The sequence below is a fragment of the Notolepis coatsorum genome (assembly GCF_963971535.1).
Source record: "Notolepis coatsorum genome assembly, chromosome: 12".
Taxonomy (NCBI): Eukaryota; Metazoa; Chordata; class Actinopteri; order Aulopiformes; family Paralepididae; genus Notolepis; species Notolepis coatsorum.
In genome coordinates this window covers 48,091,287-48,107,697 of record NC_140176.1, presented here as the reverse complement: position 1 = coordinate 48,107,697, position 16,411 = coordinate 48,091,287, and positions in this window count along the sequence as shown.

Below are 16,411 nucleotides of genomic sequence, written 5' to 3'. Positions count from 1 at the left end.
AGAATATTAATGTTGTATAGGAGGTTATTAAACCCCCTAAGGGTGGATTGTCGTATATTTCTAAATGAAAACATGAATAAATGCAAGTGAAAATGTACAAGGTAATGATTAGAAAAACAAAATTGGCTATAGTGAAGCTTGAGAGGGAGATCACCCCGCACTCAGCCAATGCACCGACAATCTGGAGGGCAAAAGACTGTTTATGATGTTAATGCACATTCCACTGGTTAGCAGCTGTGGTTTAGGCCACCTCCAACTGAAAAGCGAGGAGATCATTCTCGTTGAAACAGGAACTAAAAACTCAGAATAACCGGTGAGATCATAAAAGGTCATATTTACCCTAAGTAAGGACTTTCAAGTTACAACACGGCAGCTGCTGACTAACCCAGAGGTCAGAAAGGTGACACAGGCTATTTGGAAATATATACTAAAAGATTTAGCAATTTCATAGGTTACATGTAGGCATAAACTATTAGAATAACTTAGTCACAGTAAAGAATAAAAACTCTTAAATATTAGAAGGTAAAAACTATACAACTATTGGTCACATTATTTAATCAGTAAATAAGGTGTTCTATTAAAGAACCCAATAGGCATATGGTTTGTTATCTGGGCACTGTCTGAAAAAGTAGTCTGGTTCTTATCTAGACTATGTAAACCTTTTAGTCACAAGCATGATGTTGTATTACTCAGTGAAAAACTACCCTCTCATTAAGTAATGATTAAAGTGTCAGCAGATTCAAACTGTGAAAACCGTTGTCAGAGGACCCAGGAGGTTGTGTCAGCAGAAGAAATTGTGTAACATGTGGTCACAGGACACCCTCAGACAGGTTTCTGCTGGAATGTGGACCAAAATAAGAAAAGCGTATGGACGTGAACAGGCAGGCAGGGTCTCCCCCCCCCTCTCGCTCTCTGTCTCCCCCTCCCCCTCTCTCTCTCTCTCTCCTCTGATAAAAAGGGCGGATGGCGACTCATTAGACACACGACTCACACCAGAAGGAACCTGGAGAGACACGTCACACACACCCGGTGACACTCAGAGGAGACGGAGAAGGATCCCTGCAGAGCCAAGCCGTGACACAGAGGGACTGAGACCCGATGACAGACGAAATCGCTTCGCATCAGGAGAAGCGCTGACACACCAGAAAGGACCTGAAGACCCAGAGACATGGGGACAGACGATGACAGAGATCGCATCGCAAACTGGAGCGCTGAAAACCTCCACCGACAGAGGGAGACTCGCCACTCGACTCGCCACTCAGGCTACTGAAGAGCCGATGACTCAGAGGGCCATTGAGACCAGATGACCGAGCCGAGGTTCATAGCGGACTCCGCCGATACGAAATCAAGCACTCCCTGCCTGATCGGCGAGGAGACCAGGTTGTCTTGACAACCAGACCAGCGAACCACAAGAGAGGACTCTGTGTTGGCCATGGACAACCTGAGACAGCGGACAGCATCGAGAGACGATTAGATTGAAATGAAAGAGACAATTAGATTGAACTAAAGAGACGATGTACTGTTTTAATTCCTAAAGCTGTTTTATTAATAAACAACCGCCGCCCGTTGATTTTGACCATATCGTCAGTTTCCTCTTACTTGAACCGAACATCTGAGAAAATACCTAACCCACTGCAGAGGAAAGGGTGATATAGAACACTATACGATCAATGAACTTAGACAGAGATACATGAATGAAGATAAGACACTTCATTATGTATATTATCTGTTGTATAGGCATGTTTTATTTGTTGTTGTCTTTTGTATCCCTCTTGTGTCTACATATCCCCATTCATTGTCAGATGCAAACTGGCTGTGTGACATAACCGAGCATCTCGCTCAATTGAATAAGAAGACAACACAAGTCCCACCCAAAACTTGACCAATATAGTTGTGAACTGAGACAACCCTTATTTTGTTATTTTTGAGTACAGTTACAGTTGTGTGTTCATGCAGACACATAATAGCAATTTCATTACGAATTGAAAATGGTGGACCCTGATGTAAACAAGTCGAAAGTCTTTCTCTGGTCTGCATCCCCTTAACAATTGTGTGTATTGAGCTGTACTGTACTGTACCCATAATTAAAGTTAATTAAACTATCTTCCATTAGTTGGATGTATGGCCTCTGCAAGGTTGTGTGCAGCCATTTGTTTTTGTAACATCTGCTACATCTGTCCCACGTGTTCTTTGCAGCTCAGTTGTTAGTTCTGCCCCTCTTGACTGTGACAAAAAGGTTTTGAACAAACTTGATGTCATAGCTTGTATTTGATGATCTTCTTCTTTGTTATTTACTTGAATGGTTTGATCATTGATTAATGGAGTAATATGGGGTTCTGATAAACTAAAATTATTTGTTAAAATAACATAAGCTAACATATATTTTTACATCTATGCAAATGCATATGCAATATGTATAACTTGAATAAGTAATAAATACAGAAACAACATGTTTAACAATATGTAAATGAGTAGCTACATTTATTTTACATTACATTAACATTTATACGGTCTTTGGCCCTTTGAGGGCAACCATAATGCTGATGTGGCCCTCTGTGAAAATGAGTTTGACACCCCTGTCCTAGACCATGTGCAGTGTTAGTTAGCTCTTTGGTTCATTGTTGTGGTAAAGTAGAGCTCTTTGTGTCTTTTGGTAATAGAGCTGAGGCTCTTAGGGTACGTTTTGGTAGAGCTGGTGAAGGCTCTGGTACTTTGCGCTGTTAGTTTAGGAGATATCTTTTGTGTTCAGCATTATTGTAGAACTGTGGCTTTTGGAGCATTATTGTAATTGTAGAGCTGTGGCCTTTGGTGAATAGTTCTTTAGTGGAATCATTGTATCTTTTGGTGTTCATTGGTGTTTGTTGTACATTTCTGTATTAATCCCTTGTATATTTGTTCCCTTGTCACCCAGCCGGTGATTCCTTTTTTCCTGTATATTAATCTTTTGTTTCGCACACAGGGACATTGAGGACAGGAAGATACCCTGGGACTACATTTTGCATCACGTAGGTGACCTGATGTTAAAGACACCAGCTTTAGAGTGAGCACCACCACCTGTACTTTTGGGCGTTCAGCGCCTGTAAAGGGGAGGGTGGGTTTTAATTTCCTTTTGTATTTTATTTGGTGCCACTAGGAAGTCCTCCTTGCTCTCTGTGTTGCTGAGTTTTTTTGGTTTGTGAAATAAATACTATTTTGCAAATTGTTTCGTGGTCTTGTGTCACTACACCCTCACCTAACGTGTCTGTGGCCTTGTGTTGCGTCCCCTTACTGGGGTACGTAACAATCGTAAATAACCAAGCTTCAGAAACGCCGGTCAACTGTGACCAGATGAGCTGATTGACCGGGGCGAGGTTAGCCTTTAGATGTGTTTTTACAGGACTCTAGGTATTTATGACAAACAGTTCAAAGTAAATTGATTCTAATCTTACTACCAGCTGCACTAGCAGAGACCACTCTGAGTAAAGACCACTCCTTTTTAAACTGTGTGTAGAATAAATGAAAAAGTGGATTAAATGTCTAGGCATGCCAGAAACAGGAATACAAATTATGCCATTATTTATCATTCTAATAGACAATTCCAGTAATATGAAACAGCTGTTATCTAGCATACTGTGACACTTAATTTAGAGAGAACTCCATATATAAATTGTGAGCAAACTGTGGTATTACGTTCAAATGATAGAGGATTGTTTTGATTTATTAGATCATATTTAGAAATGAAATAGAGATAAAAGAGTGATTGAAAATGCTCTAATTGTGTTTTTTTTCAGCTATATAGAAGGTATAAGAAAATATTGCAATGTGTTTGTTTATGAAAGTTGCAAAACAATATACATATGTCAATTCGAAATCAATAATTGTAATTGTTACAAAGGGTCAGATTAAACCGAATATATATATTTATTGCTTGATATCCCTTGTATAATATTTGTATATCGTTTGATATCCCTTGTATATTCTTTGTATATATACACGGAATATCCCTTTACCTGGGTACAAACCAGAGTAATATTCGGTCTCCTATTGGACAGCGACCCCTAGGCGCCAACGACCAAGCCCCCAACGGCAAGTTCAAAGGCAACTCCGGGCATGTCTCAACATGTCCAGAGTCTGCGCAGTAATACGAGACAGAACTGAGGTTGGCACTAGATAATTCACCTTACGTATAAATACGGCGCAGGTGGAAACAGCAGCACTTAGTACTTGTCTTACAAAAACCTTGATGCCTTCACCACGAGACAACGTGCAGTGAAGTGAGCCACTTTGCCTCTAAATAGAGCCTTGAGAACCGCGTGCGAATAGATTGCTAAAGTGTCAGAGTTTAACGCAGTAACGTTGAGTGCGACTTATTCTAATGTGAAGTAATAGTCTATCATTTATAGTGTATCGTGCGGCTACAGTTCTTCAGTGACCAGCATTACCACCGGTTCGTCGTGTATATAGCTAGTGCACTTATCCAGGCTGGGCGGCCTAAACTCGTGCCCCCACCCGAGGAGTCCTAGACGAGAACCGTTGGATATGTACACCGGAGAACCTACACCGGCGACTGCAGAACCATTTCTGGTTGGATTATATTGCTTTGGGACCGTGACCGCTGGAGCAGAGAACCGTCGATCCCACTATCGTTTGGGATCTACCCCCCGTGAGGATCATCACTCGAGCCCGCCTCTAGGAAGAGGCTGGCTAGCTGTCTTCCATGCTGTCGAGCATACTGGATTATAGCTGTTGCTTTGTTTGCTGATCAAGGGAGTACATGCACTGGCTCCTGTATCTGGAGCCTCGTTATTCCTCGTTGACCCAGACTTTGTACCCGAACATTCCTCTACCCCTGCCGGCCTTACACCCGGAGGGAACCCCCCAGTGTCTCCAGCTGGTACTAGTGTGCCCTATGTAATTGCTATACCACAGGTGGCGTCAGTTTAGACCCATCCTAGTATTCATACTATTCTCATTGACTTATGCTCTTGACTGACTTTACGTGTGTTCTTCGCCATACAAGCGCGAGCCTAATTCTCAATCTGTAACCTAACGTTGCTTAATAATAATAAATACCCTCCAAATAGAACTTTATGTGTCAATGCCGTATTCTTGTGTGGGTGTTCACCATATATATTCATGTACTGTATGGCTAGTAATTAAAGTACATAACTAGTAGTGGTTTAATATATCACAATCTTTAATACAGTCAGGGAATTGTACCCCTCAGTTACAATTGGTCCTTCGAGCCGGATGGTATCAGTGTAATATTTAATATAATATTAATATTAACCATGGCCAGCGGTGAACACTCCCCAAGCGGCTCTCCCAAGCTAGAACGTCAACCACCTCCCTATCTGGAGGAATACGCTGTCGTTCTACTACCTAGCTTATCTAAACAGACATTAAATACGGATAAAGCGGATAGTCAAAGCATGTCAAATCCTATCGACCAGGCGACCCTGCCAGTAGAGACCCCAGTGGGCTCTCACGAAACTGACCAAGCTCACGGGGGGGACCAGGTGGGACATGACATGACTATACCTCCAGACAACGTCAACGGGATAGTCCCCGGAGAGCTCCAGGATAAAGAAAGCGCTCCAGGGACAGAACCCGACACACCACCAGAAGAGAAGCGCGCCCAGGAGATGGACCTTGGGGCACGCCAGGAGAACAGATCTCCAACGAGCACTGTCAGAAGCCGATCACCTCCGTCAGTGTCATCCCCCAGCCAGGCGGACCAGATACTGGCGCAAGCCTTGATCGCCACACTGGCAGCATCCACCGAAAGAGACCGACTTCAGGGTGAACGCGACCGGCTTCAAGCAAAGACGCTTAGTGAGCGCGAACACTCTGCCATGGAACGAGAGCGCCTTCAGGCTCAACAGACGAGCGAGCGCGAACAACGAGAGCGCCTCCAGGCGAAACAAGCAAGCGAGCGCGAACAATCTGCAGCGGAACGAGAGCGCCTTCACGCGCAACTCCAAGCGCAAGCCCTTAGTGAGCGCGAACACTCTGCAACCGAGCGAGAGCGCTTCCAGGCGCAACAAAGGAGTGAAGACGACCGCATAAGACTGGAGGAGAGACGCCTTCAGACGGAAGAGAACATTGAAAGAGACCGCGCCAATGCACAGCGCGACGCCGCCAATGCACAGCGCGACGCCGCCAATGCCCAGCGCGATGCACAGCGCGACGCCGCCAATGCCCAGCGCGAAGCAGAGCGCGACGCCGCCCATGCCCAGCGCGAAGCAGAGCGCGACCGGCTGCAGGCGCAGATGATAGAACAATTGATTGCCAGGGCGACACCCCCTCTCTCCGCACGGAGCTCCCGGAGATCATCACGACAAGGGTCTAGGGCACCTTCCCCTACCCGACAAAGCGACCCGGGACCCGGCCAACAGGAGGATCCTGTCTACGTCTCCGACCCCCCTCCCCGACCGGTCCATACGAGACCCAGCCACCGGGAAGAACCGGCCTACGTAGCCGAGAGACTGACTAGAAGACTCCAGGACCTAGAAGAGGAAGAGGAAGAGGAGGAAAGTCAAGCCCACCAGCAGGAACGTACTCTGGACCAGGAGGCCCAGTACAGCCCCGACGTCAGCCCCGAGTCACTGCACTACAAACCCCCGACCCAACTCACGGGTGAGTTTGACGTACAGTCAGCACAGAGGAACAGCACCTGGGTACCCGGCCTCTGGTACCCACCGAGTACCAACCCACGACAACACGTACGGGGAGACTCGCCCAGGAGGCCTCTTCCCCTACGCTCACCAATGTGCCAGCCATCCATGGCATCGTACCTTGGCACACCGACGTTCCCAGACTTTACGCGCGAGGACAGAGCACAGTACACGGAATTACGGATGTGCTTGGAGACTATGATGTCCGACGTCCCTGATGAGTCGTACAAATATGCCATCCTCCTCAAGCACCTCAAGGTGCCCAGAGCGCATAATATAGCGCTGGCATATTCCAACTCAAGCACCCCATACTCCGCGGCTCTAGTGGCCCTCGACCAGCGTTATGGACGCATATGGGACTACGTGATACAAGAAATAAGAGATATCGACCGCCTCCCCCCAGCCAAAGACAATAGAGCATTGGATGACCTCTCTATCAAGGTACAATCCCTAGTAGGGATGCTGGGGTCCCAAAAGGAGAAAGGGAGACATGAACTATATGCAAACTCTAATGTGGAGCGAATACTGGAGAAGCTCCCTCCAGCCCGCCAAGAGCGTTTTCGGCGGCAGAGAGACCACCGCGACCCCAACGGCCCAGAAGCATCCCTCCTAGACCTAGCTGATTTCCTCGCCAGGGAGGTCAGCAGCCTACGACTGGACACGTTCGTGTGGAGTGGACCAAGCCCAAGAGATGGACCTCGGAGATCTAATGATAACCGCCGGTCAGTGACTGTTATGCACCAGGCCGAGTCAGTGCCGCAGCACGAGAACCACAGCAACCCCCCGACCAAGGGGGAGTGGAAGATTGTATGCCAGTACTGTGAAAAGGAACATCGGCTGTATCAATGTGACACTTTCAAGAAGCTGACGAGGTGAGTCAGTGGATCAAAGCCAACCGCCGCTGCTTCCGCTGCGCGCGCAGCCATATGGCAGCTGAGTGCCGTTTAAAGAAGAGATGCAGCAAGTGCGACGGCGCCCACCTGGAGGTCCTGCACGACATCAACAAGCGTCCGCCAGGAAACCAAAGTGGGCCCGTCACGGTGATGTATCAGGCCGAGGCGGTGGCACCGAAGATCCATAGGACCGCCCCCTGGTGTCCCGACTGCTACAGCAGACACTGGGAGTCATGGTGCTAATTGGACGACCGCGAGTCGGCACCACTCCAGAAGATCCAAGGCAACCCACCAACAGGAGTGCTCCACATAGACCAGCATAGCGGGACCCCCCGAGTGCTCATCAAAGTGGTCAGAGTGCTCCTGAGTTACGAGGACAAGGTCCTGGACACTTACGCCGTCCTAGACGATGGGTCTGAAAAGACTCTCCTCCTCGCTTACGCCGCAGCCCAGTTGGGCCTGCGGGGTGCCAAAGGAACAATGACAATCCGTACCATTAGAAGAGACCAGAAGACCATAAAGGGTGAAAATGTCTCCTTCAAGATAGCAGCGATCGAGCAGCCCGAGAAGCAGTATAGCATCACCAACGTCTTCACCAGCCACGACATAGGCCTGTCACAGTACACCTACCCCATCCCACAGCTGATGGCGAAGTACGAGCACCTACGCAGACTACCTATACCGCTCATCGACGGCGCCACACCGACCCTGCTCATAGGCTCCGACCACGCGGACCTCATTCTCCCAATTGAGGCGGCCCACATCGGACCCAAAGGATGCCCAGTCGCGGTTCAGACCCGACTGGGGTGGACGCTCCAGGGCCCCCTCTACGGACTTGACAGTCAACCCACGTTTACACGCTGCCTGCACACAAAGGTGAGCGACACAGGCCACTCTCTCGTACAGCCCGTTGAGAGGCTATTGACATTAGACGAGAGGCCTGCGAGAGAACCGTGGGCCCAAGAAGAGGGAGTACCGAACTCCACCCCCCCCAGCTGCGCTCCAAGCGACGTAGCTGACCTCGAACCCAGCACCCCAGGCGACTTCTTGATGGGGCGGCCGGAACCGGCCCCTCCTCAGACGGGGTACAGACCGAACAAGAGGAACAGACGGAGGATGTGGAGACACAGCCAAGCACAGATCAACCAGTCTCAGGCCCGCTTCCTCCTAAGCTCCCTACCATCCCTTCCAGCCCGTCAGAAGCGGGTCAAGGACAGGGACATCTTAAAAGTGGACACAGTCGTTATGATCATAGACCAGTCACTACCCCGAGCTGCGTGGCCGGCCGGCCGCGTAAGCAAAGTGATCACTGGTGCCGACGGAAAGGTCAGAGCGGCAGAAATTATTGCCCAGGGACGGACATACACCCGACCCGTGGCGAGGCTGATAGAGTTGCCAAGGCTCCCTGACTCCCTTGATGACGATCATGACCCACTGACTTTGTAGATTGCCCTACTCCCCACAACAGACATTGAGTAGTTGACAGGACTATTAATCTGTCTTCGCTTTAACTAATTAGGTGCGGACTAATTAGGAGGCGGCTGTTACAAAGGGTCAGATTAAACCGAATATATATATTTATTGCTTGATATCCCTTGTATAATATTTGTATATCGTTTGATATCCCTTGTATATTCTTTGTATATATACACGGAATATCCCTTTACCTGGGTACAAACCAGAGTAATATTCGCTCTCCTATTGGACAGCGACCCCTAGGCGCCAACGACCAAGCCCCCAACGGCAAGTTCAAAGGCAACTCCGGGCATGTCTCAACATGTCCAGAGTCTGCGCAGTAATACGAGACAGAACTGAGGTTGGCACTAGATAATTCACCTTACGTATAAATACGGCGCAGGTGGAAACAGCAGCACTTAGTACTTGTCTTACAAAAACCTTGATGCCTTCACCACGAGACAACGTGCAGTGAAGTGAGCCACTTTGCCTCTAAATAGAGCCTTGAGAACCGCGTGCGAATAGATTGCTAAAGTGTCAGAGTTTAACGCGTCAGAGTTTAACGCAGTAACGTTGAGTGCGACTTATTCTAATGTGAAGTAATAGTCTATCATTTATAGTGTATCGTGCGGCTACAGTTCTTCAGTGACCAGCATTACCACCGGTTCGTCGTGTATATAGCTAGTGCACTTATCCAGGCTGGGCGGCCTAAACTCGTGCCCCCACCCGAGGAGTCCTAGACGAGAACCGTTGGATATGTACACCGGAGAACCTACACCGGCGACTGCAGAACCATTTCTGGTTGGATTATATTGCTTTGGGACCGTGACCGCTGGAGCAGAGAACCGTCGATCCCACTATCGTTTGGGATCTACCCCCCGTGAGGATCATCACTCGAGCCCGCCTCTAGGAAGAGGCTGGCTAGCTGTCTTCCATGCTGTCGAGCATACTGGATTATAGCTGTTGCTTTACATTTACATTTACATTTAGTCATTTAGCTGACGCTTTTATCCAAAGCGACTTACAAGTTCTGTGCGACAAGACAGCAAGAAGGGTATAACTCTATCAGCTGAGTAACAATGTTCATCAAAGTGTTGCGTGTTACAGTGTAGGTTAGTTTATTAGGACAAGTGCATGACAGTAAGGTTAGTCGGGGTTAGATTTTTTTTATTTTTATTTTTTTATCATTTCAGATAATGGTTGAAGAAGTGAGTCTTTAGTCGACGGCGAAAGATTGGACGGGATTCGGCTGTCCTAACTGGGATGGGTAGTTCATTCCACCATTGTGGGGCAAGGACTGAGAATAGGCGACTTCTCTTTGATGACCCTCCGGGAGCTTGGATAGGGGAAGATCTGAGGCGGCCAGAAGATGCAGAGCGTAGGGGTCTTGAGGGTGTGTAGTTAGAGACCATTGACCGGAGGTAGGCGGGAGCGGTTCCCTTTGTCGCTTTGTTTGCTGATCAAGGGAGTACATGCACTGGCTCCTGTATCTGGAGCCTCGTTATTCCTCATTGACCCAGACTTTGTACCCGAACATTCCTCTACCCCTGCCGGCCTTACACCCGGAGGGAACCCCCCAGTGTTTCCAGCTGGTACTAGTGTGCCCTATGAAATTGCTATACCACAGGTGGCGTCAGTTTAGACCCATCCTAGTATTCATACTATTCTCATTGACTTATGCTCTTGACTGACTTTACGTGTGTTCTTCGCCATACAAGCGCGAGCCTAATTCTCAATCTGTAACCTAACGTTGCTTAATAATAATAAATACCCTCCAAATAGAACTTTATGTGTCAATGCCGTATTCTTGTGTGGGTGTTCACCATATATATTCATGTACTGTATGGCCAGTAATTAAAGTACATAACTAGTAGTGGTTTAATATATCACAATCTTTAATACAGTCAGGGAATTGTACCCCTCAGTTACAGTAATGTTTAAATCAGGATAAAACAAATCTCCTCAAAATACGTGAAAGGAGAGTGTTTAGACAGACTCCCCCATTCACCAAGATGGCTGCAGACAGCGCCATTGGCTGGCCGCTTGCAGGTGTCGTCGATGACGGTGTTTGCAAGAGGGCGTGACTACTAGTTAAAAAATACGGCTCTCCAGTAAGACATTTGAGACGAACGTGGAGAGAGCTGAAGAAGACGCGTCATTCCAGGACCTTGGAACCCCGATCGAGATAAAGACGTCCTCTACTGCTGACTGCAAATTTGAGAAAGAGAACTTTGTTAGGCTACGCCAGATCTTTGTATATCGATACTTTTGAACTATTAGAAGGAAGCTAAGACATACCTTGTCAATAGTGGTATGCTTTAGACCAGGGGTTCCCAACCTTTTTTCCCCCAGGGACCCCCAAACATCTCTGATGAAATTCCTGGACCCCCCTCCTAATAAAATACCATAAAATACTTTTTTTTGTCATTTTAATAACAAACTGCTTATACACAGGCATATGCATCATAATTAGACCCACTATGCTTCTTTGACTTGTGCCTTCAATCAACAAATCTAATCTTGCACCATATGTATTTCAAAATTTTGGCCAATATTCAAATCCTGTATTCATCCTCTCAAATCAGGCCCTAATGGTGAACGGTTTGCATTTATGTTGAATGAAGTAAGAATCCACTGCAGTAAAAATATCCTCACCTCGAGTGGTGGTAGTAAGGTTGACTGACATGAGAATGTTCTGCTTCAGATCCTCATTTTCGATATATTGCACATAAACTATGAGCACAGCCTCGTCTGCGACAGTTGTAGTTTCATCAAGTTGTATGGCAAATGGACCCTTTCTAAGCTTTTCTGACAGCTGCTGCTCGCAATCACTTGACATCTTATCAATTCGGTCTTTCACTACATTGTTCGAGAGTGGTACTGATTTTAGTTTATCCGCCACCTGTGGGCCGCACAGTTTCTCAACCATTTTGATGCAGGCTGGTTTGATGAGCTGCTCGCCAATATTGTGCGGTTTCTTTGCTTTTGCAATTAAAAGCGAACACTCAAAGGAGGCTTCGGTAACCTTCTGTAAATCACTGCCACCCCTGCTCCACGCTACTCTAACATCAACAGGCTTGTTCGCCTTGAGAGACTGTTCTTTCCTCCGAAAAAAGTCCGGATCCTTCCCAACGGTTTCTGGGTGCTTAGACGCCTGATGTCTCTTCAGCTTGCTGGGCTTCAGGCTCGAGTTTGCCAACTTTTCTCCACAAATCACACACTCAGGTTGTTTGTCTGGTCCCTCAGTGAAGCCCATGGTGATGTAATTTTCGCGATTGCTGTAGGTCCTAACTTTTTTTGCAGATGAGCTGCCGTCATATCCTTTTCGTTTGTCACACATTTTCGCCTCTGGCGGCTGACTGCAGACGAGCCGAGAAAGTTAACTAGCGTGCTAGGCTAGCTACGGAAAGTGATACAGTCAACTGATTCGCGTTTTAGCGGCTACCTACTGTTAACGTTCAAAAATTATGTCTAGATGTTTATTTATTTATCTTTATTTTTTATTGTAGTGGAGAGACTATTCATGCTTCTGATGATAAAAATATGCTAATAAAATATTTCTCTGAAAGAAAATAATAATAAAAAAAAAAAAAACTCAAATCATCTGTGGTCTGGCGGACCCCCTGCGCCCCCTGGCGGACCCCCAGGGTGAGAATCACTGCTTTAGACTCCTACAAGAGTGTGTACTTTTTTGGTGAAGAATGCTTTGAGACAACCGTTGCCAGGACGATTTCAATAAAAAGCTTCACTCTTTTTACCACTCTAAATTCACCTGTGGACTCGATTCATCTGCAGTTCTACATTGCATCTAGGCCGGTGGCCGTCCACACACGCAGGAAGAGAGTATTCACCACTAACATACACGACACATACTTTTACAAATCCATCCTAGGTCTGCTTCCCACTTATTTATCTGTCTATCTACTTTACAAACACACCAGTTATAGCTTACGCATTAAAAATATCATCACTTATTCCATCCCCTCAGTCCGTACTGAGCGTGGTAAGAAGGCATTCTCCTACTCTGCCCCCTCGACCTGGAACACGCTACAGCAGAGTCTGAAGCTGGCCAGCTTAGTCACCCTAGCGAGCTTTAAATTGATGTTGGGTGTCTTGGAGAGAGCTTCTATGCTCTGCTCTTGTTTTAACCTCTTAAGCCCGGAGCCCTATTTTCTGAAAATCCGCCTAAAAGTAAATGGAAGATTGCTACACTTCTACAAGGTCCATTTGCATGTTCTTGGTATCTAGGGACAGCTATGGACCTGAGTGAATGTATTCCCATTGTCGGAAATATTGTGTCTATTACTACGCTTGCTTAAATTGTGATGAAACAAAGGAGAATATGAATTATGATTTTTCTTTGCATCTTTGACAATGAATAACACCATGCTAAAAATTACCAGACATAAAAAGACACTGCCACTGTGCTCGTTCAGTACCTTCTTGAGATTACGTGTACAAAAAATCTAAGGAAATGAATAAAGGGAAGATGAGTAAACAGAAGGTTTTAGATACAGTACTGAATTCTGCCATCCGGACCCATGCAATTTGAAATATTATTATAGAATATAGAATATGAGGCCTATAAATTACCATATTATAGCCAACTTGCACAGCTATGGATTGGGCCAAATCTACTCTTTCCAATGGCAGAGTTCAATTTGGATTTAGTATCACCAGGCATGCATGAAGAACAGAGAATGAAATCTACTGTATGTACAGTAGGTTTTTTATTCTTGCAACAGCTCCGCCATTTTGAAATTGATTTCAAATCGGATGGTTGCTAAATGTACACAATAGGGGAGACAAACTAACTGTGCTCCAATATATGCCAATAACGTTCAGTTTTGTGGTATATAATCCAGAGTAATAAGAGAAATAAAAAAGATTTGCAGATCTCCGCGATGAAAACAACACATTTCAAAAACAAAAATCTCACTAAAAACACTTTAACCTATTGGTAAACAAACGTATTGGTGAAAATATACAATATGACTGCTGTTGTGACATGGTTAGGATGTTTACTCTTGAATACTCTGTACTGAGATCTGTTAAGGAAGGACAGGACACACTCACTGAGAAACATTGCTTTATACTGAAACCTAGGGTAAGCCATTTTAAGTTTATTAGTGAATCTTAAAAGTGAGGAACCAGCTGACTTGATTAAAGGGGCGTGTTTAAAATGGCCATTTTGTTTTGTTAAGTGCCCCCATTAAGGGCCAGGTGTTAAGACAGCACTAATTAGTGATAGAGATTTAAAGGCTTGCTGGTTTAGCGTCAGCGAAGCGTTGAGAAACGAAGAAGGACAAAGAGGAGGAGTTTTCCTGGAGTTCTCCGCAGAGGGATCCCCGATCCACCTAGTGCTAAGTACACCCTAGTCCTATCTTACACTCCACTCTGAAAAATCTTCACTCCCACTCTGCTATTTCTCTACTTCCTCCCTGTGACTCTTGACACCACAATGTGTCTCATACCTATATCCACAATCTGCTCCTCCAGAACAGATTCAACCCACCCACGGCAGTTTGCTAGCAACCCGGCTAATCTCTCCTACCCTCCTACAGCCACTAATACACCTGTCACAGTACGGGGAGGCTTATGGAATTGTCAATCAGCAGTCAAGAAAGCTGACTTCATTACTGCCTACGCCCATAGTCTAAATCTGCAGCTCCTGGCTCTAACTGAGACCTGGATAACCCCCAATAACTCATCAACACCTGCAGCATTATCTACAAACTATAACTTCACTCACACACCTCAACCTTCCAGACGGGGTGGAGGCACTGGCCTCATGACATGTCCTTCATGGGCTACAAACTTAACACCACTCCCAGAACTGTCACTCTCCTCTCTCGAATATCATGCAGTATCTGTCTCTAATCCTTTCAATCTCACCATTGTTACACTCTACCGCCCTCCAGGTCCGCTCGATCACTTCACAGATGAGCTGGACATGCTTCTAAGCTCCTTACCGGAAGATGGTACCCCTCTCCTTCTATTGGGCGACTTCAACCTGCCTGACTCATCTCAGTCAGTCATAGTAGTCTCCCTCCTACAATCCTTTGACCTGACTCCCACTGCCATGCCTCCCACCCACAAAGCAGGCAACTCCTTGGATCTCATATTTTCCCGTAACTCCAGCATCATTAACACCACGGTAACTCCCCTACATGTATCTGACCATTCCTTCATATCCTTCTCACTAACTCTCATGCTTAACCGAAAGGTCTTCACCCCAACTCAAACCGTCTCACTCAGACACAACCTGTCCTCCCTATCCCCCTCCACCCTCTACTCTGACATACTATCCGCTCTACCTTTGAGTGACACCTTCTCTGCTCTCTCCACAGAGATGGCAACCTCCACCCTCCTCTCAGCCCTTGCAGCCTCCTTCGACAAGCTCTGTCCCCTCGTTGAGAAACCTGCCCGCCGTTCCCCACCCAGTCCATGGCTGACAGATCCAGTGAGAGAAAAAAGACAGGTCCTGAGAGCAGCTGAAAGGAAGTATAGAAAGTCACGCCTCACTGCTGACATCGACACATATCACAACCTCTTGTTAACATTCTCCAAAACCATTACTAATGCCAAAGCTTCTTTCTTGCACCATAGGATCGAGGCCTCTGCCAAGAATCTTCGCAAACTGCATGCTACCATGTCCTCCCTCCTCACTCCCCCCCCCACCCCCCCTCCCTCATCTTTCTCTGCCGAAGACTTTGCGATCTTCTTTGAGGAAAAAGTGGAGAACATCCGCAGCTCCTTCTCCCAACCTCCACCCATTCCAAATGCTGAATCGAGAACCTCATCGTTCACTCATCTTTCTCTCCCATTACAGAAGCCGAGACCCTGACACTGGTAACGTCGAACCGTCCGACTACATGCCAGCTGGACCAGCTACCCTCCCCACTCCTCCAGACCATAGCACCAGACATCCTCCCATTCCTAACTGCAACCATCAACTCCTCACTCAACTCGGGGGTGGTCCCCACCTCTCTAAAACAAGCCAGAGTCACGCCGCTCATAAAAAAAAACCTGAACCCTACCGTCATAGGCAACTACCGTCCTGTTTCTCTTCTCTCCTTCCTTTCTAAAACACTTGAACGTGCTGTATCCAACCAACTTACTGCTTATCTCTTACAGAAAGACCTCCTAGACCCTAATCAGTCAGGCTTCAGGACTGGTCACTCCACAGAGACAGCCCTCATTGCGGTCACAGAGGCACTTCACTTAGCAAAAGCGAAAGGCCTCTCCTCTGTCCTGATTCTCCTAGATCTATCTGCAGCCTTCGACACAGTCAACCACCAGATCCTCCTCGCGGCCCTCGCAGGAATGGGAGTGGCTGGCTCTGCGCTGACATGGCTGTCATCATACCTCAATGACCGCTCCTACCAAGTATCATGGAGAGGGACC